This window comes from Scyliorhinus torazame, chromosome 12 (assembly GCF_047496885.1).
Source record: "Scyliorhinus torazame isolate Kashiwa2021f chromosome 12, sScyTor2.1, whole genome shotgun sequence".
Classification (NCBI taxonomy): Eukaryota; Metazoa; Chordata; class Chondrichthyes; order Carcharhiniformes; family Scyliorhinidae; genus Scyliorhinus; species Scyliorhinus torazame.
The window spans coordinates 40,134,212-40,159,663 of NC_092718.1; the positions used below are offsets into that span (position 1 = coordinate 40,134,212).

Sequence of the window (25,452 nt, forward strand, 5' to 3'; positions counted from 1 at the left end):
TGAGCTTTGAAGTTGGACTGTAAACCAGGAAGGTTTCAATTATTCACATAGATTTCCCTGATGAAAGAAGCTCTGAAAGCACCTTGAGCTTTCTTGGTGGAACCAGAGAGTCCAGTAAGTGGCTGTCATCGCCATTAGAGGCATAAATTGTTAAGTGAAAATCACAGGCAAGTAACAGGACTAGCAGGCGTCTAGAGGAATAATGAGATATGATTTTCCCAGTAACAAGATTAGCAGGAGTCCAGAGACATTGAGGTGCAAACGGTCACATCAGAAACATTGCTTACCAGAGATCTGTGGGGCTATACAAATGATAACTTCTACCACCAAGGAATTTGAGAGAGGTAGACAGCAGAATCCAAAGAGGGAAATATCAAAGAGACTGAACAATATAATTGCTAGCACCCTCATTGGGGACGAGATTAGTTCTCCATCCAACAGTCAGACAGGTCAGTTCCATCTATGATCTGAACCACAGGAGCTTGTGCCATTTAACATTTAGAGCCACAGCAGATTGCAAATATTCTCTAAAAGGTGCAGTTTCGTGCCTTTGCTGAACCAGGAAGAGACAGCTTCCCAGACATTGTTATCTAAGCGGTATTGTATAGTAACTATCAATTGGATTTGCCCCATAGAGTTACTAATATTGGATGTTGTTTGGGTAAAGGGAGTCTCAGAGTTCAGGAGCATCAAATAACACAGTGCATTTAGTTATTCATATACTTAAATGTCATGGTGTGTATTAGTCTTCTGTCGTGCTTTTTCTTCTTTTAATTTAATAAATATTCTTTATTTTTTTTTAAAATAAAAATTTAGAATACCCAATTCATTTTTACCAATTAAGGGGCAATTTAGCGCGGCCAATCCACCTACTCACAAAAACACGGGGAGAATGTGCAAACTCCATACGGACAGTGACCCAGAGCCGGGATCGAACCTGGAGCCGTGAGGCTGCAGTGCTAACCACTGCGCCACCGTGATGTCCAAGAAATATTCTTTATTAATTGTTTCCATAATGACTGGACTGGTTCCTCACTGGGTTGTACGTGGTCCCTCACGTTATTCCAAATACACCATTTAGAACCAATGTTTCAACTATTCTTTTGGGATTTCAAGACACTCGCAGTTAACATCAGCAGGATTCTTAACACCAATAATCAAAGGGTTGTTTTGATGGTAAAAGATTAGTTTACATAGAACCATAGCAATGTTACGGCACAGAAAGGTGCCATTCAGCCTCCTGCGTCCGCGCCCACTGAAAAAAAAAATAGCCACCCATTCTAATCCCACTTCCCAGCACCCTGTCTGTTGCCTCGCAGATTACAGCACTTCAGACGCAGATCTACGTACTTCCAAATGAGTTGAGGATTTTTGCTTTAACCACTAATCCAGGCAGCGCATTCCGGACATCAAGCACATTCTGGGTGAATAGGTTCTTATAAAGTCATAGAGTTTTTACAGCACGGAAAGAGGCCCTTGGGGCTCATCAGGACCACGGTGGCTATCAAGCACCTATCTACTCTAAATGCCATTTTCCTGCCTTGTATACTATGGCACTTCAAGAGCTCATTTAAATACTTCTTAAAAGTTGTGAGGGTTCCCGCCTCTACCACTCTTTCAAGCAGTGAGTTCCAGATTCCAACCACCCTCTGGGTGAAAAAACTTTAACTTAAATCCTTTTATCTTCTGGTTCTTACCGTAAATCTATGCCCCCTGGTTACTGACACCTCCGCTAAAGGGAAAAGTTACTTCCTATCCACCCTATCAATGCCCCTCATAATTTTATACACCACAATCAGGTCCTCAGCTTTCTTTGCTCCAAGGAAAACAACCCCAGCCTATATCGTCTGTCTTTATTGCTGAAACACTCCAGCCCAGGCAACATCCTGGTGAATCTCCTCTGTACCCTCTCTAGTGCAATCACTTCCTTCCTATAATGTGGCGACCAGAGCGGTACACGGTACTCCAGCTTGGGCCTAACCAGCATTTTATACAGCTCTATCATAACCTCCCTGATTTTAGATTCCATGCCTCAGCTCATAAAGACAAGTATCCCATTTGCCTTCTTAACCCACCTCTCCTACTGTCTTCAGGGATCTATGGACATGCACACCTTCCTCGGGTCTTACCATTCATTGGATATGCCCTTGTCTTCTTAGTCCTCCCAAATTGCATTACCTCACACTTTTCAGGGTTAAATTCCATTTGCCCCTGTTCTGCCCATCTAACCAGCCTGACTATACCATCCTGTAATCTAAGGCTTTTCTCCTCATTAGCTACCACACTACAAATTTTTGTATCATCTGTGAATGTATTGACCATACCTCCTACATTCATGTCTTGATCATTAATATACACGACAAACAGCAAGGGACCCAGCACTGATCCCTGAGACAAGCTTCCAGTCACAAAAACAATCTTTGACCATCACCCTCTACCTTCTGCCACAAGCCAATTTTGGATCCAATTTGCCAAACTGTCCTGGATCCCATGGTCTCTTACCTTCTTGACCAGTCGCTCATGTGAGAATTGTCAATACCCTTACTGATATCCACGTCGACTATATCAACTACACTACCCGCTATACTGAGTCACATCCTCAAAAAATTCAATCACATTTAAAAGGCATGATCTCCCTTTGACAAAGCCATTCATTATCCTTCATTAATCCTTACTTCCCCAACTGGAGATTAATTTTGCCCCTCATAATTTTTCTTTTTTATATAAATTTAGAGCACCCAATTGTCTTTTTTCCAATTAAGGGGCAATTTAGTGTGGCCAATCCACCTAACCTGCATACCTTTGGGCTGTGGGGGTGAGACCCACGCAGACACGAGGAGAATATGCAAACCCCACATGGACAGTGACCCTGGGCTAGGATCAAACCCGGGTCCTCAGTGGCGTAGGCAGCAGTGCTAACCACGGCATCACTGTGCTGACCAATCCCCTCAGAACCTTTCCAATAGTTTCCCTACCACTGAAGTTCGACTCACTGGCCTATAATTTACTGTTTTTCCCCCTACTTCCCTTCTTGAATAATGGTGCCGCATTATCATAGAATCATAGAATTTACAGTGCAGAAGGAGGCCATTCATGCCTGCACCGGCTGTTGGAAAGAGCACCCTACCTAAGCCCACACCTCTACTCTATCCCTGTAACCGAGTAACCCCACCCAACTTCTTTGGACACTAAGGGCAATTTAGCCTGTCCAATCTACCTAACCTGCACGTCTTTGGACTGTGGGAGGAAACCGGAGCACCCGGAGGAAACCCAAGCAGACACAGGGAGAACGTGCAGACTCTGCACAGACAGTGACCCAAGCTGAGAATCGAAACTGGGACCCTGGAGCTGTGAAACAATTGTGCTAGCCACTGTGCTACCATGCTATTCTTCAGTCCTCTAGCACCTCTCCTGTGGCCAGAGAAGATTTGAAAATTGGCAAGAGCCTTTGCTATCTCCTCCCTTGCCTCCCAGGTTACATCTCCTCTGGGCCAGAGGGTTTATCCACTTTAAAGCCCTTTACAACTGTAAAACCTCCTCCCTCTCAATGTTAATTTGCTCAAGTACATCACAACCCATCTCCCTGATTTCTATCCCTACATTGTCCTTCTCCATGGCGAACACAGATGGTCAGGTCAGCCATGATCCTTAATGGCAGAGTGGGCTGAAGGGGCCGAATAGCCTACGTCTGCTCCTATTTCATATGCCTGTAACATAAGCCTATCACATTCTTTCAATTTTTTTCAACCTCATATCTTTGCACTGTCGCTGGGGAAGATTCCAACAACGTAAAACCCGATTAGCTTAAACCCAAACTATAGGAAATAGTCAGAAAAATTTACCCTTTCACGTCAAAATAAGCTGCCAACTGGAGCTTCTCACAAAGTGTGGGAATTCCTTCTCACTGGAATATAACTATCCTTTGAGTCACCAAGTGATTGAGGATTATGTTATTCATCAAATGGAGGATTATAAATGATTTGTTAGAGGATTGCTCAAAATAAGATGGACTTGTCAAGAAAATATGAGCATGCATGGCAACATTTTACTCTACAAAGAGCCAGATCAAAGTGTAGTGCACTGATGTTTGCAAAGTTGGCTTCCACTAGATTCATTACCACTGGCAGTCAGTTCATGAATCTAGGTACAACTTGAAGGGACCAAAGTGATATGACCCCTTTCCCCAATAATATCTCATACACCAAAGTGGCAAAATTCCATAGGTTGCAGAAAGCAAAGGGAGAATAACATCACAATAGTGACAGAGTAGAGATAGGAGATGGTTTTTTTTCATGAGTGCCTGCTTTAACATTTCTTCATGAGAATATGTAGTTTGTCACCATTCATTCATTTCAGTCCTTCATTCATGTGTGTGCTTGCTCTGTCAGATTGCAGGTCCTTGGCTCATTGCCCACTGATGTCTCATACTGATCTGTTTTCGCTGTAGTTTTTGTCAGTGGTGGTTTGCCACCGTCTTCCACTCTCTGAGGCAGGGCGAGGAGGCAGGACCTTACTGCACCTCAGTTGGAATGGAAATTAAACACGTTGTTGGCATTATTTTGAATCACATGCTAGCCACCTAGCCAACTGAGCTAACCTATCCATGTCATTATTGCAGACGCTCAATTGCTGTGGCAACTGCATCCTCGGCTAATTTCTGCTGCTTTCTGTACTTTGCAAGGGAGGGTTGGTGACACCATATAACAAAGGTCGTCAGGATAACGCACCTAATTATCATCAGAAGTATCTGGGTAAAAGGATGCAAGGAGCTATCACTTGTTATACGTTTGCCCAGGGACATAACTATTGTCTGATGAGCGTCTTGTGAGCAAGGCTAAGTTTGGATATACTTTGAAGGCATAGGAGTTATTTGGCTCTGTGACTTTGAAACCTATTTATTTTTGATAACTGTATTTAGCTGCAAACAGCATCTTTTTGATTTTTCAACATTACAACATGGCCATAAAAGTACAGAGAAATAATTGCAAAGAGCAGCAACGCATGTATAATAATATAGAAACTCCAATGTCTCATAAGCCCTCAATTACAAATAGTCTAAACTAAGTACTAATTTGAAAATCTACTGGAGTTTAAACATGTTTAGTTTGAAACAGGAACCGTAAATTAAGCACAGTCGTCTGGAGAAATGTGCTGTGCTTGCTCTTCCGTTTGCTTAATTCCACATGCTAAACTTCATCTGCAGTTTGCAACCTGAAAGATGCGGTCTGTCACTGTGTTGTCAGAGATAAAGAATGTAAATTGTTAACCTGCATTAGTTCTAGTGCATACCTCATCAGTACAAGGGTTCACCCTGTAACCTGCTATACCAGACTACCTAGTGCAAAAAGTCATGTTTCGGCTTCACAAGACATTTAGGCTTATCTGTGAAAACGGGTTTTTGCGGAGTGTGAGGAAAAGTATGTGCAGCGTTCCCAAATCATCAACATTCATTCCTGGTGACCTTTCATGTTCAAAAACCAGTTTTGCAAACATCTTAAATGATAAACACATAAAACGGCCTGGTGGACGATTCCCATTGTCCTGTCTGTCAAGTAAGTTGAGCATTTCAAACAAATTCTTTCAGCACCTGGTATCTATGGAATCGCAAAATTCTAATCTTGCACACCGCACAATATTGCAGGTCGGTTGCCAAAACAAATCTTCCTTCACACCAAAAGCCTTCCTGATATTAAGGTAGACTCAGGCCGCAACATATAATGGCCCAGATTTTCCTATCAAAAATAACCGTGAGGTTAATCACCAGAGCCCACCATCGTTTATGCATAAATCAAATAGCAATTTCAGGCAAGGGGCAAACACTGCCACAAGCTGCCATCCCTGTTGCACCATTGCATTGTTAGTTTTTTTTTTTAAAAAGGGCACTGCACTATCCAGCTCACAACTGAAATGCATCAAGTCACCTGACATTGCTCTGCCTGCATCGTCAACATAAACTAAACACTCCACAGAAAGTCGTTACGCCCACTCCAGTCTCAGGACTTTTTTTTCTCTCAAATGTGTGAAGTATCAATCACCACCAAAAAAATGTTCTCACTGAAAATGATCTATGTCAATTGCGTTGTCTGATTCCTTGAGGTTTTACATGTTGAAGATTTTTTTTAAATGTTCACTTCGGAGAGCTGAGGGAGGAGCGAGCCAAGGGGACAATTTTCCATCGAGGAGAGAAGGTTGGGAGGAGATTTATAGTAATAATAATAATCTTTATTGCCACAAGTAGGCTTACATTAACACTGCAATGAAGTTACTGAAAAAAGCCCCTAGTCGCCACATTGGGCGCCTACTCAGTTACACAAAGGGAGAAATAAAACAAAGTACAGCTATTTTAAAAAAGGTACAAAATGCAATAGCAAGTGGGGGACTGCACAGAGAAACATGCACAGAGGACTGGGATAAGTAACAGAACTGGATTTTTAAAAAGTTCAGGAATAGTAAGGATCAGACAGAGGGCAAAGGCATAGCAGTCTTAAATGGGTTTAGAGAAGTGATATTAGATCGGATAGAAAATAAAGGGGATAATGTTAAAAGGTTAGTAGTCCTCTAAGTGGAAAAGTCACCTGCTTTGGATGGGCTGCATTTGTCTGAAGTTACGTGGAACATGTTCACACAAAAGGATGAATAGAAATCATCGACCAGGAGCGCGAGTGAAGCACACGATCAGAGCTCAACAGGCTCAAGGGTTCTGGAGTGATAAGTGTTTGAGAAAAACATTGGAAAGGTGAGTCGGTGGAGTTGTTTAAAAACAGAGAGAAATGGGCTGTCCTTGCCTAATATAATGTTCATTGCACTGAAAAGAAATCCTAATTTACCTGTGGCGAGACACAATAAAAAGGCAGAAGGAAAGCTCTTCACACGTGATTGTGATATCTGAGAACAGTGGGAAAGTATTGGAGTGTGAGTTATTAAACCATTAAATGGATGTCAGCAAAGATTTATTGTGCGAACCATGCAATACTCAAGAAGCAAAGGGCAGCCAGATTCCAACTGTCCGCTATAAGAATTATAAACTGGAGACGCTGTTCAATTTGATCAAAGAAATGCGGATCTGGAGAAATGAGAAGGGCAAAAAAAGCTTTTCTTACCCGCTTTTTATTTAGGTTGTGGGTGACACTGCCAACGCAACAATTATTGCCGCCACTCCCCCCCCCCCCCCCGCCCTCCACTTCCGAGTTGCCCGAAGGCCATCATGACACATCCACAGCATGGGACTGGAGTCGGAGATAACCGAGATCAGGTAGAAGATGCAGGTACCCTTCTGTGCAAAACACAAGGGAACCAATTGATTCCACCACAACCCAGCTGTGGCCAAGGTAATTTCTTCTGCTTATCAGCCCACAAATGATCAGACGTATAGAATTCAATGTTACATTTTTCATGATGGGACGATGAACTCACAACGTCTAGTTTACTGGTTCAGCATCATAACCACTATATTCCCATAATCCTAAATAAACAAGTGCAAAAGACTTCAGAACAGAGTCACACTGTGTACTAATCCTCACGAAGAGGCGACACTGTGGCACAGTGGTTAGCACTGCTGCCTCACAGTGCCGAGGACCCAGGTTCGATCCCGTCCCCAGGTCACTGTCCATGTGGAGTTTGCACATTCTCCCAATGTCTGCATGGGTCTCACCCCCACAACCCAAAATATGTGCAGGGTAGGTGAACTGGCCACACTAAATTGCCCCTCATTGGAAAAAAATTATTGGGTAATCTAAATTTGTAAAAATCCTCACAAAGTACAGAAATCAAAGTGGTTGGAATGTCTCAGGATAATACAGCCAACAACTGAGTGGGCTGCGCCAGTAGTCCCCGTCCTCAAGCCTGACAAGTCAGTCGGCCTTTGCAGAGATTACAAACTTACCATCAAGAAAGGCTCACGACCGGATCGGTATCCCATCCCGCGTATAAAGGATTTGTACACAATGTTAGTAGGTGGGGGTCAAACCTTCGCAAAACTGGATATGAACCATGCCTACCTCCAGCCCGAACTAGATGAAACATCCAGAAAGTATGTCACAATAAACACCCATAACGGCCTGTATGAATATACACGCCTGCCTTTCAAAATCCTGTCGGCTTGTGCCATCTTTCAGCGCGTCATGGAAAACATTCGGCAAGGACAGCCTAGGTGGGCAGTACATCTCGATGACGTATTAATCACAGGGGCCACTGCACAAGAGCACCTAGTGAACTTGGAGGAGGTCTTGAGATGATTTTCCAACGCAGGCGTATGTCTCAAGAGAGAGAAATGTATATTCCAGGCAGGCAAAGTGATCTACCTAGGGTACCGGGCAGATAAGAAGGGCCTACACCCTGTAGAAGATAAAGTCAAGGCCATCAAGGAGGTGCCGAAATACAACTGAGTTGAAAGCTTTTTTAATAAATTACTATGGACATTCATCCTAAATTTGGCCACTTTGTTGCCACCCCTACACATGTTACTGAGAAAACATCCAAGGTGGTCGTGGCCGGCACCGCAGGATTAAGACTTGGTGAACATAAAACAACTTCTGTCCTAGAATATACTGGCCCATTATGACCCCCCAGAAAAGAAGTAATACTGACGTGTGTGGCCTCTCCATATGGAGTGGTGCAGTCCTCTCACATCGATGCAACGGTAGCACGAGGAGCCCATACGCATCCACGATCCTGGCGGTGTTATTCACAGATTGAAAAGGAAGGGTTGGCTATTATTTTTGGTGTGAAAAAGTTACACCGTTTTGTCTACAGCCGACATTCTGTAATCATAACAGACCACAAGCATGTACTGGGCCTTTTCGAAGAAGATAAAGCAATTCCGCCCATCTCTTCGGCTTGGATCCAACATTGGGCCTCGATACTGGCGGTCTTTGAATACTCCCTCGAGCACTACTCTGGACCATGTTTTGCCAACGCAGATGCTCTGAGTCACCTCCCGCTGCCAATGACCATAGCCCCTGTACTGGCGCAGGACGAAGTTGTCATGATTTTAAACATTTTCGATACCTTCCTTATATCTGTGAAACAAATCAAAGCTTGTACTCAGAAGGACCCCACATTTCCCAGGTTACTCCATATGATCCTCAGTGGCAAAATCAGAAGAAACACCATGGACGACATGAAGTCCTTCCTCACAAAGGGACACAAAATAAGTATTAAAGATGGTATTATCCTGTGGCGATCCCAAGTATTTGTCCCCCATCTAGGTTGCGTCCAATTCTGATGAAGTTACACAGTGGTCAACCAGGGGCATCCGAGATGAATATGCTCGTGGGGAGCTACATTTGTTGGCCGCGGCTCAATGCAGATACTGAGGATTTGGTGAAGGTATGTTCCTTGTGCCAGGAGAACCAGAGGCTTCCACCTATGGCCTCTTTACACCCATGGGAATGGCCAGGAAGACGATGGGGATGGGTGAACGGAAACTTCGCTGGTCCGTTCAGAGGATCAATGTTCCTTTTTATAGTTGACACCCATTCTAAATATTTGGAAGTACATCGCACGGCCTCCACAACCTCTCTTCAACAATAGAAAAATAGTGACAAAGGTTTTGTACCCACGAAACACCAGAGGTCTTCTTATCCATAAAGGTAGCCCATTAGCCAACGGGAAGTTCCAGACGTTCTTGAAGTCGAACAGCATCAAGCATATTCGAATGGCGTTGTACCACCCATCATCCAATGGTCTGGCCAAGCAGGGGGTATAGGCATTCAAGAATGGAATGAAGAAACAGCCAGCAGGTTCCATGAGAACAAGGTTGGCTCATTTCCTGTTCGACTACCAAGCTACGCCTCACACCACGATAGGGGTTGCCCGAGCGGAATATTAATGGGATGATGACTACGCATCAGGCTGAGCCTGCTGTTTCCTAATTTGATGGGGAAGATGCAGTCTAAGCAGGAGAGCCAAATGTGGAATTACAACTCCAGGAGGCCTGAGAGAACATTTGAAACAGGAAATGCCGTAAATGTAGGGAACCTTGGGGATGGCTCCTGGGATGTATTGGAGAAGACAGGAGCGGTCTCCTACAAAGTCAAGGTCCAAGGAAATGCCATTAAAAAGCACCTGGACCACCTGAGTAGAGAGCCCACTCTAATGGAAACTACATTTCCAACACCAGTCGCGGCCACCTCTAGCACAGGGTCTCAGCCCATGGGGAACCTGAGGGTCATTCCCCTCCAGAGTGAAGACTCGGGATCAGAGTTGGAGGCTGAGGAGACTGGTTTGCCTCTGGAGGCCAGCACCGGGGTCGAGACCCTTCCGTAACCCTCAGCTCGTTGAAGAAACGGAAAAAAAGAAAGAAAAGTCCCCCATTATCCGGCTCCACCTGCCACAGACTCAAGGCCTAGTGCCAAAAGACGGAAGAGGTCCCATCGCTGCAGGAGTGAAGGGGATGAAACGGATTTGAGGGAGGGGGGGGGGGCGGGAGGGATATTATAAACCTCAGGGAGACCACGATGAATGATCTCCCCATGGGCTTCGTAGAAATACGAGTTCCCGTGTTGAGTGGATGGAGGCCCAACCAATAGGGACTCATCAGCAAGGCCTTAAATATCGACCCCCAGACCCCGACTGGCAGTTTCTGATAAGTCCCAAGTTTTGTATGCCGGGCTGGGGTTTTATTTGCATTGGTAGCATAAACCTGCTTTGCCTTTTAACCTGGAATGGTTACATACTGTTTTCTGTAAACCCCTACTGGTGCTTTTCAGACTCAGACAGAACAGCAAGTTAATAAGATGAAGGAATACATAGCTTTAGTGCTGCTCTGCTGACAAAAGCTCCATCCAAGCACAGTTTGAGAACCATGTGGTGGTGTAAGACCAGGTCAGGAACAATTTGACAGCGATACCTGCCATCATCCAACAGCCCACTGACAATCACACAGTGCAGAATGCAGCAGATACCAAACTCCAGTCAGCCGCCCCAATTCCTGCAACAGCTTTGCGAAAAGGTTTGTAAAAAAAAAAAGAGAAAGCCCCAACGCTGCAAAAATAATGTGACTTTTTCATGGCAGCACGGTGGTGCAGTGGTTAGCATTGGTGCCTCACGGCGCCGAGGTCCCAGGTTCGACACCAGCCGCGGGTCATTGTCCGTGTGGACTTTGCACATTCTCTCCGTGTTTGCGTGGGTTTCACCCCCACAACCCAAAGATGTGCAGGCTAGGTGGATTGAACATGCTAAATTGCCCCTTAATTGGAAAAAATTAATTAGGCACTGTAAATTTTTTTTTTTAAACCTCATTTTTTTGTTAAAATAGAGGTCATTTGAATGCAAATATCTATTACATTTTAACATTGCATGAAAACAGCTATCAGGCACAATAAACGCAAAATTGTTTGAAGAGAAGTGGGGATGCATGTTTTCCTTTCAAATTATATCCAGCTTTAACTGAATTAACCAATATTTGTTAATGGCCAGGGAGATGCAAAGTAAAATTTGGAATAGAATTTCCTTTCATAACTTCAAACGCCAGGAAACATTTCCAACCAGTGTCAGAACATTTAGAGCCCATCAAGTGCGGACGGCATGGTGGCACAGTGGTTAGCACTGATGTCTCACGTCACTGAGGACCCGGGTTCGATCCCAGCCCCGGGTCACTGTCCATGTGGAGTTTGCACATTCTCCCCGTGTGTGTGTGATACAGTGGCACAGTGGTTAGCACTGCTGCCTCACAGCTCTAGGGTCCCAGGTTCAATTCCGGCCTCGGGTGACTGTCTGTGGGGAGTTTGCACTTTCTCCCCGTGTCCGCGTGGGTTTCCTCCGGGTGCTCCAGTTTCCTCCCACAGGCCAAAGATGTGCAGGTTAGGTGGATTATCTGTGCTAAATTGCCCCTTAATGTCCAACAGTTAGGTGGGGTTATTGGGTTACGGGGATGGGGTGGAGGCTTGGGCTTAAGTCGGGTGCTCATTCCAAGGGCCAATGCAGACTTGATGGGCCGAATGGCCTCCTTCTGCACTGTAAATTCTATGATAACCCAAAAAGCTGTACAGGGTAGGTGGACTGGCCACACTTATTTGCCCCTTATTTGGAAAAAAAGAATTGGATACTTTGAATTTATACTTTATACTCTATACTTTAACCCTATCCTCCCCCAAACGAATATTCCCTGGCTTTACATGGGAATATAATCCAAACGTACATCATCAGGAATTTCGCCTAAATTCTGTTTTTCTCGATCCACATTATAACCATGGTCTTAAACATCCAGGTATTTCTGCTGGATTGAGTATTAGTTAATTGTATTGACTTTTGCCCATTGCCTTAACTTTGCACCCTGGTTTAAAAATGCTTTGCGTAAATGAGCAATATAATGTTGTATAAAGGTCTGCAGTCTGATACTGTATTCAGCACCATGTATAATGGACTTTTTAATGCTAACTATGAGTATATTTAGTATGCGATATATTGTAATACTTCGACACCATCTTGCATGCCCTCAATACGTCTCAAAAAACTTCACATCCAATTATGTATTTTGAAAATGTAAGTTACAGGCAGTCCTCGACTTTACAATGTTCGAGTTATGACGAATGACACTGATGGCATTTATAAATTGACACCATGTTTTGACTCTATGCCGGATTCGATTTTACGACCCCACGTCAACGAACAGATATGTTTCTTTATGTTCTGTCTTTCACAACTTCAGGAACGTTGAGGCGGTGGCATCGTGATATTATCGCTGAACAAATAATCAAGACGACCCAGGGTAAGTTCTGGGGACCCGGGTTCAAATCCCACCATGGCAGATGCTGAAATTGAATTCAATAAAAATCTGACCACAAAACCACTGTCTATTGTCGTAAAACACATCTGGTTCACTAATTTCTTTTTTCTAAATTTAGTGTACCCAATTCATTTTTTCCAATTAAGGGGCAATTTAGCATGGCCAATCCACCTAGCCTGCACATCTTTGGGTTGTGGGGGCGAAACCCATGCAAACACGGGGAGAATGTGCAAACTCCACACGGACAGTGACCCAGAGCCGGGATCGAACCTGGGACCTCGGCGCCGTGAGGCTGCAGATCTGGTTCACTAATGCCCCTTTGGGGAAGGAATTCTATCATCCTTACATGATCTGGCTTGCATGTGACTTCAGACCCAAAGCAATACGGGTGACTCTCCCTCAGGGATGGACTATAAAGAGGGATCTAATTTGAGGGCTATGGTGACAGCAGCGTTGCCAATGGCTCCGAGTAGGTGGTACAGTCCACGGTGAAGATATGGAATCAGTTGAGGAGGCATTTTAGGGTGGAAGGGATGTCGGTGTTAACGCCGCTGTGCGAGAAGCATGGGTTTGAGCCGAGGGGGATGGATAGTGTATACAGGAGGGGAAGGGAAGTGGGGCTGATCAAGGTGAGGGAGCTGTATTTGGTGGAAGGGTTCGCCAGTCTGGAGGAGCTAAGGGAGAGGGTAGAGCTGCCGAGGGGGAGTGAGTTCAGGTATCTGCAGGTTATGGACTTTGCGCGAAAGGTCTGGAGGGGGTTCCCTAGGATGCTGGGATACACCCTGCTGGAGTGACTGCAGCTTCCGGATGTGGAAGGGGAGGGAAGAATTGGGGATATATACAAGTGGCAGGGGGAGTTGCGACGCGAGCGGGTGATGAAAATCATGGAGAAATGGGAAGCACGGTAGCATTGTGGATAGCACAATTGCTTCACAGCTCCAGGGTCCCAGGTTCGATTCCGGCTTGGGTCACTGTCTGTGCGGAGTCTGCACATCCCCCCCCGTGTGTGCGTGGGTTTCCTCCGGGTGCTCCGGTTTCCTCCCACAGTCCAAAGATGTGCAGGTTAGGTGGATTGGCCATGATAAATTGCCCTTAGTGTCCAAAGATTGTCCTTAGCGTTGGGTGGGGTTACTGGGTTATGGGGATAGGGTGGAGGTGTTGACCTTGGGTAGGGTGCTCTTTCCAAGAGCCGGTGCAGACTCGATGGGCCGAATGGCCTCCCTCTGCACTGTAAATTCTATGATAATCTATGAAAAAAATGGGGGATCAATTGGGGAGTATGGAGTGAGGCACTGCGTAGGGTAAATGGGACCTCCTCTTGTAAGGATGAGCCTGGCACAGTTTGGTGGTGCACAGGGTGCATATGACTCGGGCGAGAATGAGTGGGTTCTTTCAGGGGTAGCAGATGAGTGTGAGAGGTGTGGGCGGGTGCCAGCGATTCACACGCACATGTTTTGGGATTCTGAAAAATTGAGAAGATTCTGGCCAGGAGTGTTCGCGGGTCTTAGCCAGGATAGTGGAGGAGGAGGTGGATCCGCCCTTTGGTGGCGATATTTGAGCTTTCCGAGAAGCCGGAGCTCATGGAGAGGAGGAAGGCCGATGTCGAGGCAAATTTTACTGGAGTGGCGGTCGGCATGTTGCTAACCTTTGGTTGGCTCTTAATTCGTAATTTGCTCTGTTTGTTTAACCTTTGCTCTAGAGTCGCCAGGTATCTTTATGATACCGCCATGAGGTTCAAGTTCAAGTACTGATCAGTAACTCAACACACCAATTAGTAAGATTCAAATCAAAACACATTTATTATATACAGTAAGTCACTACTTATGCAGTAACTCTACTTTCTAGACTATTTCTATCACTAAAAGGCCTATACTTAGCTTCGGAATTGGCCCACCAGGTCAGGGGAACAAATGGCCTTTCGTTCAGGTCCTGAGTCTGCAGGATTCAAAAGCTGGTATGGACTTGTAGCTAGGAGCGCCTTTCTCGTAGAGAACGTTGACTGGAGACTTATTTAGGTGATGCGGCAGCTTGGACAGGTCACTCTCACGGGTTGATTCAAGTTGCTGAGTGACCCTGTCAAAGAAGGACGATTTGAACTTGGGGGCTTTACTTTATAGTCCCCAGGGGCCTCTCGCCCTTCGGGGCGGACCCCGTACCTGGTTCCAAATGATTGGACTGCGTTCCGATCATTTGGATCGATTTCTCCAATACTGGAGTTGTTCCCTGATCGCTGGGCGGTCCCTAAATGTCCGTTGGCCTTCCTTTGTCTTGGCTCCTGCTGGTGCCGAGGAGTCTGGCTTGGCTTTATTCACCCTAGGTGTTGCAATTGTGCCTTGGAATTGCTCATTACTATGCAGATGGCTGCTGGTTTCAGTGCTGTCTGATTTTTTTACAGGTTTCAATACACATGATTTCTGTACTTGCTAGTCTTTGCCTGTGTTGGCTGAATTTCCCTTCAGTCTTTGCGGTTCTCCATTTTAAGTCGGGAAGTGGCCAACCTAGGTGGCTACAGGCATCACCACCGGGGGTAGCGGCTTGGTTGGGTGACCTGTGCGACTTCCTGCGGTTGGAGAAGGTAAAGTATGAGTTAAGGGGATCTGCAGGGGTATTGAGAAAAGGTGGGGGATGTGTGTGACCGTGTTTGAGGAGCAGTCCGTCGCACGCGTGGGGGGGTAGTGAAAAAAATCTGTACAGACTGTATAGTTGATTGCTGGGAATTATGTTTCCTGGGATGTTTATTTGCTGTAACCTGTTTTGATACATGTTTGTAATAAAATACATTTTAAAATAGTGTTGGGCAATAAATGCTGTCCCAGTGGTGTATATCCCATGAGTGAATAAAGAAAAAAGGTAATCTCAGAAACAGTGTAGAAGTCTTTTAAAGTGTAGGCACTATTATACAATGGGATATAACCACTGTAAAGGCAAGAGCTCACTAACCTTTCAGTAAGAATATGGGGCAGAGTTTGTAAGGAGCATCCAGGAGGGCTTCTTAAAACAATATGTAAACAGTCCAACTAGGGAAGAGGCGGTACTGGACCTGGTATTGGGGAATGAGCCCGGCCAGGTGGTAGATGTTTCAGTAGGGGAGCATTTCGGTAACAGTGACCACAATTCAGTAAGTTTTAAAGTACTGGTGGACAAGGATAAGAGTGGTCCGAGGATGAATGTGCTAAATTGGGGGAAGGCTAATTATAACAATATTAGGCGGGAACTGAAGAGCATAGATTGGGGGCGGATGTTTGAGGGCAAATCAACATCTGACATGTGGGAGGCTTTCAAGTGTCAGTTGATAGGAATACAGGACAGGCATGTTCCTGTGAGGAAGAAAGACAAATACGGCAATTTTCGGGAACCTTGGATGACGAATGATATTGTAGGCCTCGTCAAAAAGAAAAAGGAGGCATTTGTCAGGGCTAAAAGGCTGGGAACAGACGAAGCCTGTGTGGCATATAAGGAAAGTAGGAAGGAACTTAAGCAGGGAGTCAGGAGGGCTAGAAGGGGTCATGAAAAGTCATTGGCAAATAGGGTTAAGGAAAATCCCAAGGCTTTTTACACTTACATAAAAAGCAAGAGGGTAGCCAGGGAAAGGGTTGGCCCACTGAAGGATAGGCAAGGGAATCTATGTGTGGAGCCAGAGGAAATGGGCGAGGTACTAAATGAATACTTTGCATCAGTATTCACCAAAGAGAAGGAATTGGTAGATGTTGAGTCTGGAGAAGGGGGTGTAGATAGCCTGGGTCACATTGTGATCCAAAAAGACGAGGTGTTGGGTGTCTTAAAAAATATTAAGGTAGATAAGTCCCCAGGGCCGGATGGGATCTACCCCAGAATACTGAAGGAGGCTGGAGAGGAAATTGCTGAGGCCTTGACAGAAATCTTTGGATCCTCGCTGTCTTCAGGGGATGTCCCGGAGGACTGGAGAATAGCCAATGTTGTTCCTCTGTTTAAGAAGGGTGGCAGGGATAATCCCGGGAACTACAGGCCGGTGAGCCTTACTTCAGTGGTAGGGAAATTACTGGAGAGAATTCTTCGAGACAGGATCTACTCCCATTTGGAAGCAAATGGACGTATTAGTGAGAGGCAGCACGGTTTTGTGAAGGGGAGGTCGTGTCTCACTAACTTGATAGAGTTTTTCGAGGAGGTCACTAAGATGATTGATGCAGGTAGGGCAGTAGATGTTGTCTATATGGACTTCAGTAAGGCCTTTGACAAGGTCCCTCATGGTAGACTAGTACAAAAGGTGAAGTCACACGGGATCAGGGGTGAACTGGCAAGGTGGATACAGAACTGGCTAGGCCATAGAAGGCAGAGGGTAGCAATGGAGGGATGCTTTTCTAATTGGAGGGCTGTGACCAGTGGTGTTCCACAGGGATCAGTGCTGGGACCTTTGCTCTTTGTAGTATATATAAATGATTTGGAGGAAAATGTAACTGGTCTGATTAGTAAGTTTGCAGACGACACAAAGGTTGGTGGAATTGCGGATAGCGATGAGGACTGTCTGAGGATACAGCAGGATTTAGATTGTCTGGAGACTTGGGCGGAGAGATGGCAGATGGAGTTTAACCTGGACAAATGTGAGGTAATGCATTTTGGAAGGGCTAATGCAGGTAGGGAATATACAGTGAATGGTAGAACCCTCAAGAGTATTGAAAGTCAAAGAGATCTAGGAGTACAGGTCCACAGATCACTGAAAGGGGCTACACAGGTGGAGAAGGTAGTCAAGAAGGCATACGGCATGCTTGCCTTCATTGGCCGGGGCATTGAGTATAAGAATTGGCAAGTCATGTTGCAGCTGTATAGAACCTTAGTTAGGCCACACTTGGAGTATAGTGTTCAATTCTGGTCGCCACACTACCAGAAGGATGTGGAGGCTTTAGAGAGGGTGCAGAAGAGATTTACCAGAATGTTGCCTGGTATGGAGGGCATAAGCTATGAGGAGCGATTGAATAAACTCGGTTTGTTCTCACTGGAACGAAGGAGGTTGAGGGGCGACCTGATAGAGGTATACAAAATTATGAGGGGCATAGACAGAGTGGATAGTCAGAGGCTTTTCCCCAGGGTAGAGGGGTCAATTACTAGGGGGCATAGGTTTAAGGTGAGAGGGGCAAAGTTTAGAGTAGATGTACGAGGCAAGTTTTTTACGCAGAGGGTAGTGGGTGCCTGGAACTCACTACCGGAGGAGGTAGTGGAGGCAGGGACGATAGGGACATTTAAGGGGCATCTTGACAAATATATGAATAGGATGGGAATAGAAGGATACGGACCCAGGAAGTGTAGAAGATTGTAGTTTAGTCGGGCAGTATGGTCGGCACGGGCTTGGAGGGCCGAAGGGCCTGTTCCTGTGCTGTACATTTCTTTGTTCTTTGTTGTTCTTTGTACCCTTGGTTCAGGAACCAATCCTCCATTTATAACATTGTAGCTGTAGGAAAACCAGTTCTGACTTGACAGCATTTTGATTTACGTCACTGTTTTCCGGAACCATTTGTGTCCGATGTCTAAAGACTGCCTGTGGGCAAACTAAGCTGTCAGGTAAGGATAACTCTCCTGCCCTTCTTTGAATACTGCCATGCAATTTTTCACACCTATCTGATGTCTAGGATATCCAGGGCGGCACGTAGCACAGTGGTTAGCACTGTTGCTTCACAGTCCAGGGTCCCAGGTCTAATTCCCGGCTTGGGTCATTGTCTGTGCAGAGTCCGCACATTTTCCCCATGTTTGCATGGGTTTCCTCCGGGTGCTCCGGTTTCTTCCCACAAGTCCTGAAAGACGTGCTTGTTCGGTGAATTGGACATTCTGAATTCTCCCTCTATGTACCCGAACAGACGCCGGAGTGTGGCGACTAGGAGATTTTCACAGTAAATTCATTGCAGTGTTAATGTAAGTCTACTTGTGACAACAATAAAGATTATTATTATGAACTAAGCACAGTTTGCTTGGTTCATCTAAAAGAATGCATCCGGTGGCAGCCTTGGAGAGAGTGGTCGCACACAGGGCAGCTCCTGCTTCAAGGCGTTGATTTTGGCCCCTTTAACGCAAACTTTGGGGAACTCGATGGGAAAGGTTGTGCGGAGAGTGGAGGGGGATAAGTTCTCCCCAAGATGGGCATGTCTCCGCGTTACCAAACTCGACAGAAGACAGAGAGAGCCCTGGCTGAAGAGTTGGAGGAGGCTCGCGGCACAGCATCAATTATAAAAATAGCGGAGGGGGAAGGGTCGTCATCGACTGGAAAGTTGCCAATGGAGGTGATGAGTTTCATTAAGGACGAGAAGAGCCTTGAGGTTCAGGGGACGATGATCCAGGAGGTGGATAAGGTGGTGTCTGATCAAGTGACCGGACTGTGTCACTGGAGGCAGTGTTGGCGATCCTGGGGGATCATGTGTAAGACGCTGCGGTCGAAGGTGGAGGACCAGGAAATTAGGTCCAGGCGGCAAAATCTGTGGATTGTGGACCTTCCGGAGGGAGGGGAGGGAACGAGTGCAACGGGCTATGATGCGAGGTGGTGGCCAGGTTGGATGGAAGAGACCGTGCTGGACAAGATCCCGGAGGTGGATCGGGCCCATAGGTCCCTGAGGCAGAGGCCAAGAGCGGGGCAGCAGCCACGGGTGGCAATTGTGCATATGCACAAGTTCAAGGACAAAGAAAAGATTCTGAGGTGGACCAGGGCACGCAGGATTGCGAGCGGGAAGGAAACCAAATCTATCAGGGCATTGTTAGTGAGCAGAAGTGAAGTGGGGGAGGCTGTGGTGGCTAGCCAGTGTTGGGGGGGGGGGGGGGGGGGGGGTGCAGCAACGTGGCAGTTATGAAGAATGCCTTTGGTCATGCACAGGGCGGGGGGGGGGGGTGGCATCTTGGGTGGGTCCATTTCAGCGTGGGAATGGTGGGGCAGAGCATAACGGTGATGATGGCGGTCTCGAGGGGGGAGGGGTGACGGAAGCCTCCGGTGAGAATCGTGACATGGAATGTCTGCAGCTAAATGGTCCCAGGTGGTCGCGCACTTGAAGAGTTTGAGAGCAGAGGTGGGACTGTGTGTGTTGTTGGTGACTCTGTATGGGTGGATGGTGAATTCCTGAATCCTTTTCTTTAATGTTTGTATTTAAAATGTTGAGGGTTGTTTGGGGGTTGGTGGGAGGGAGGAATTGCTGGCCAGGGGATTGACACTGTATTTGTTGCCGTCGATTGTTTGTTGGTGGGTGTAAATTTGGATGAAATATGAAAAAGGAGAATAAAAATATTTATTTTTGAAAAATGACAGCATCCCCAGCAGTGCCTCGGTATTGCCCTGAAGTGTCAATCTAAATGATCTGATTAGATTTCTAGAGTGGGGCGCAAATGCACAAGAGTATTTATATGCTGCTATTAAAAGAAGATTTTAATTGATATAGCATCTTCCACAACCTCGGGACTTCCCAAAGCACTTTAGAGCCATGAAGTATTTTCCAAGTACAGTTGCTTTGTAACCCAGGAAACGAGGGGATTCATTATTGAGAGGCAATATAAAATAAAGGACACAATTCGAAATAGGGTGCGGGGCAGAGGGACCTGAGGGAATGTCTGCTCTAATCATTCGGCCCATAGCAAAAGAACTAGAAGCACAGAGTAAAGTCGCTTATCGTACAATCATAGAATCTCTAGAATGCCAAAGGAGGCCATTTGTCCCATCGAGTCTGCACTGACCCTTCGAATGAGCACTCTACCCATGCCCATAACCGAACTTGCACATCCCTAATTTAGCGCGGCCAATCTACCTAACCTGCACGTCTTTGGACAATGGGAGGAAACCGGAGAACCCGGAGGAAACTCACGCAGACACGGAGAGAATGTGTAAACTCCACAGACAGGGACCCAAGGCCAGGATTGAACTGTGAGGCAGCAGTGCTAACCACTGTGCCACCGTGCCGCCCAGCAAAGCAAAAGCAGCAATGGCAACGCGAGGAAATACCTTTTCACACAGCGCGTGGTTAGGATCTGAATGGGCTGCCTGAGATTGTGGGGAAGGCAGATTCAATCATCACCTTCAAAAGACAATTGGATAATTATCTGAAGAGGAAATGTTTTCAGAGCTACAGGGAAAAAGTGGGGGAATGCCACAAGATGAATTGCTCTTGCAGAGAGTCAGCACAGACGCTGTGGGCCAAATGGCTTCTCTTTGGACTATAGCCAATCTATGATTCCGTATATAATATAATACAATATAATAATCTTTATTGTCACAAATATGCTTTCATTAGCACTGCAATGAAGTTACTGTGAAAATTCCCTAGTCGCCACATTCCGACACCTGTTCGGGTACACAGAGGGAAAATTCAGAATGTCCAAATTACCTAACAGCACGTCTTTCAGGACTTGTGGGAGGAAACCGGTGCACCCGGAGGAAACCCACGCAGACACAGGGAGAACATGCAGACTCTGCACAGACAGTGGTCCAAGCCAGGAATCAAACCTGGGACCCTACTTCACAGAAGTATTATCAGACAAAATGGGACATTGATCAGAGATTTTCAGACGATTGACCAAAAAGAGCAGGTGGTGGTGGGGTGGGGGCGCTCCTGAGAGGTAGTGGGGTTAGTGTGGCAGCTACAGCTCCTAGGCCCAAGGGAGCGGAAGACAGGGTAGCAAGATAAGGGGTTTGTTTCAATGAAAAGCTCTGATCATGGCAAAATTGCAGGGCTGGGGGATTTGAGAGATAGGGATGGGCAAGGTTATTAGAGAATTGAAACTTGCTGGATAAGAATTTTAACTTGGTGCCACCAGAAGACTGAAAGTCAATCTAGGTCAGCAAGCAGGACAGGTGACTGAACAAGACTCACTCCAGCTCAGGATACAGGCAGAAATCAAGAGTTTTAACTGAGCTGTATGTAGGAAATGTGACAATCAATTTGCACACAGCAAGCTCCCACCAACAGCAAAGAGTTAATGACCAGGTGATCTGAAATTGTGATACTGAGGGATAATGGTCAGGACACTGGAGATAACTCCACTGTTCTTTTTTAAAATAGTGTCATAGGATCATTTACGATCACCAAGGGCTGATAGAGCCTTGGTTTAACGTACCATGCCAAAACATTACCCTCAATATTGTAGCATTTTCTCAGTTGCGCACTGGAGTGCCGGTCCAGATTTTGGTTATGAAGTCTCTTTACTGGGCATGAAACCCACAATCCTTTGACTCAGAGGCGATGTGCGACCAACAGGGCCACTGCTAATCCACACAGGCCAGGCACAGAAAACGGAAGACTCAAATAAAAGATCCTTTTACATTGATTCAACAGTATTCTTTAAACACCAAGCTTATTAGAACAACCTCCACAATGGAAGGCTGGAGTTGTAATTCAACAGTGCGATTGGCCTGGGAACAAGCCAGCTGCAGGATATGCTAGAAATTGCACAAAAGGAAAATCACCCAACACCGTAAATGGGAGTCTCGATGACATTCTTCAATCAGTCATTGATTTGCTCGAGTAGGCTATCTTCTGTGTTCGTACATTGTATTACAGCCTTGCAACTCCCTTTAGGAACACACTCCTCTACACAAATCCAAGGCCGAGACGCTGTTTTTTTTTCCTGCTTTACTCCCCAATTTTCACCATTGTTCATTCCTAAACAAGCTGCTAAGCTAGTCCTATGTGTCGTGTAGTATTCTAGTGCCATGTTCATGAAATCCTGGTCATGCTAGGTTGTGTGTGGGCCGAAAGCTCAGTCCTGGCATTGTCGGACACACATCCATGTTTCCTGTGCGGTGACACAGCCATTTAACATACCAGGAAAGCTACCCTGGCACAGCTGGGATTTCCCCCCCCTCCCCCCTAATTCATTCATGGGTGTGGGCAATGCTTGCAAGACTAGACATTGGTTGCCCTGGATGGCATGCTCGACTCATTTCAAGGGGCACTTAAGATTCAAACATACATGTGCGTGGTAACATTGGCAGATTTCCTTCCCTAACAGGGATCATGTAAATAAAATGTTAATAATCTTTATTGTCACAAGTAAGCTTACATTAGCACTGCAATGAAGTTGCTGTGAAAAGCCCCTGGTCGCAACATTCTGGCGCCTGTTCAGGTACGCAGAGGGAGAATTCAGAATTCTCAGCTGGTACGGCAATTGAACCCACGCTGCTGGCCCTGTTCTGCATCACAAACCAGCTGTCTAGCCCACTGAGCTAAACTAGTCCTTTATCATTAAGGGATCATTAAGGGGAGGCAGCAGCATTGTGGAATTGTTACTGGATTAGTAAACCAGATGTGGAGATGCCGGCGTTGGATTGGGGTGAGTACAGTAAGAAGTCTTACAACACCAGGTTAAAGTCCAACAGGTTTGTTTCAAATCACTAGCTTTCGGAGCACTGCACCATTCACCTGAGGAAGGAGCAGTGCTCCGAAAGCGAGTGATTTGAAACAAACCTGTTGGACTTTAACCTGGTGATGTAAGACTTCTTACTGTAGTAAACCAGAGACCTAGAGTAATGCTCGAGGGACCCAGTTTCAAATCCTGCCACTGCAGATGGTAAAATTTGAATTTTTTTAAAATCTGAAATTTAAGTCTAATGATGACCATGAAATCATTATCAATTGTCATTAAAAACCCATCTGGTTCATCAAATGTCCCTTAGGGAAGGAAATCTGCCATCCTTACTGGTACCAAGGTTGACTCCTAACTGCCCCCTCAAGGCCTGTGATGTCCATGTTCCATCAACGAATTTTAAAAAAGCTTTTGCAACTATCAACTCATATTCCAGATTTCTTAATTGAATTTATATTCCACCAGTCCCCAGAGCATTAAACTGAGCCATTGACTGAGTGATATTACTACTACACCACTGTCTCCACAAAGGGCACAGATCAAGGATCAATTAGAAGATCTTACTGGAACATATAGCCTCAGCTACTCACCTTTTCACCTTCACTGGATACAGAATTGAACCCGTTTCACTTAAATCCAGGATGTTAGTTCAACCTAAACCTATTAATAATGAGGGTGCCATTCTAATTTTGATCATTCCTTATTATTTGACAGATTTCCCAGAAACATATTCAGATAGTGCAAAGTTCATTTATAGCAACTGTATCTGCAAACTATATATAAACTCGGACATTTTTTGAAGTGAACTTTTCCCGCAGATGCATCATTTTTAATTCATCCCATTGTACTTAACATCAAGCGCATCTAAAAATAGGATTATTTATGCTTTGAACATGTTTCTTCCCTGCATTAACATTTCAGATTACAATCTCACATTTTAATAATACGGTGTCAAATTATGCATTTCAGATTTACATTGGGATTGGTGCATACTCAATAAAGATGTTTCACAAGGAGACCAGACAAATCAGACTGTGAAGTTGGTGAAAATCAGCCAAAGGTTTCTCCACAAAAAAAATGACTGGTTTCCAAAACCTAAAATAATTTGAATTCCTCCCAAAAAATTGCATAAAAGTCAAAAACAGACCTTGAAAGATAGGGGAAAGGACACCACGAAGGCGGAGAAAATCTTGGGCAACAACGACCAAAGTGTTTTATTTCAAACTGAACATATTAAACCCGAAGAATATTCCAGCACGTTTATAACCTGGCACCGCCACCTTCGATAAAGCCCGGTTAAGCAGTGACCTTGGTAATATTCCTAATTGCGAGTCTTTTCACCTCAGCGCAAGGTGCACCTCCACTTACCAAAAAGTTTGAGTCCGATCCAACGCTGCCAGCGATCGCCCGGCCACCCTTTTTAAACGTGGCTGCCCATCGATGCCATGACCCAGAGCCTGCACCTCCGGACTGGGTGCGAATCGCAACAAGTTGCAGTGAAATGGGAGAAAATAAACAACTTCAAGCCTTCCTCTGCCCTCCGCGGGGCGGTGAAGCAGACAAGTCTCTCCTGTCAGCTATGACAAGAGATTCAAAGCAAAGTTCTTTCGGCCGGGATGGGGGGGGGGGGGGGGCTTTTCCACTCACCTCCTGCCTAAGCCAAGTTGCCCCAGTTGCTTTCTCAGCGCTGCCGAATGTCAGAATCGCCGCTCAGCGCTTCCCATATCCTCTCCGCAGCCGCGGCGCCAGTGGACAGAGGCAGAGGGGGGGACAGGCTCGCCAGGGCGGGCGGGCGAGTGTGACTGAGAGAGCGCGCCCTCGCCAGGGCGGGCGAGCGAGTGTGACTGAGAGAGCGCGCGCACCGCGCACGAGGGCAAGCGCGCGTCTGCTGATTGACAGGCGAGGCCGGCGCGCGCGGGGCAGCGCGCATCATCCCCAGGTGGAGGTGGATCAGCAAACCTCACCCCCCAAAAATTAAATATAAACCAAAAATAAACTCAAACAAAACAAATAAAAATTAAAAATAAACAAAATGGATAAAAATAAAAAAAATCAAATGACACAAAATAGATTAAAATAAAAAATAAAAGAAAATAAGTAAAAATAAAATAAAACAAAATAACGGAGGCGATTCTCCCGCGCGCCGTCTGGGAGAATCGCTGTTCACGCCAGTTTTCCGCGTGACGCCGGCGCGACGCCGTTCCGCCATTCTCCCAACCAGCGAGAGCAGCTTCATCGAGGTGGGCGCCGCGATTGCCGGAGAATCTGCCGAGCAGGCAGTAGAGGCGATTCTCCCAGCCCCCTGCGATTCTCCGGCCCGGATGGACCGAAGTCCCGACAGCGTGACCCCAGGTCCCGTCACTGTCCTGGCTCGCTGTTCCCTCCTCGTCCGTCTCACTGTCATATGAGTCATTACTGTCCGT

The 25,452-nt window shown here is 45.9% G+C and overlaps 1 protein-coding gene across 2 annotated transcripts in view; it reads right to left on the reverse strand.

Annotated features, from left to right (window-relative positions):
- Positions 1-24,833, reverse strand: part of cgnl1 (cingulin-like 1) — a 191,908-nt gene extending 167,075 nt beyond the window's left edge. The window contains exon 1 of one of the 2 annotated variants that reach the window (XM_072470717.1): positions 24,677-24,833. The gene's annotated coding sequence lies outside the window, so the exon portion shown is untranslated. Of the gene's footprint in view, positions 1-24,397; positions 24,639-24,676 lie in introns of those variants that run through there. The other variant, XM_072470718.1, reaches the window with a different exon arrangement.
- Between the last annotated feature and the right edge of the window lie 619 nt (positions 24,834-25,452).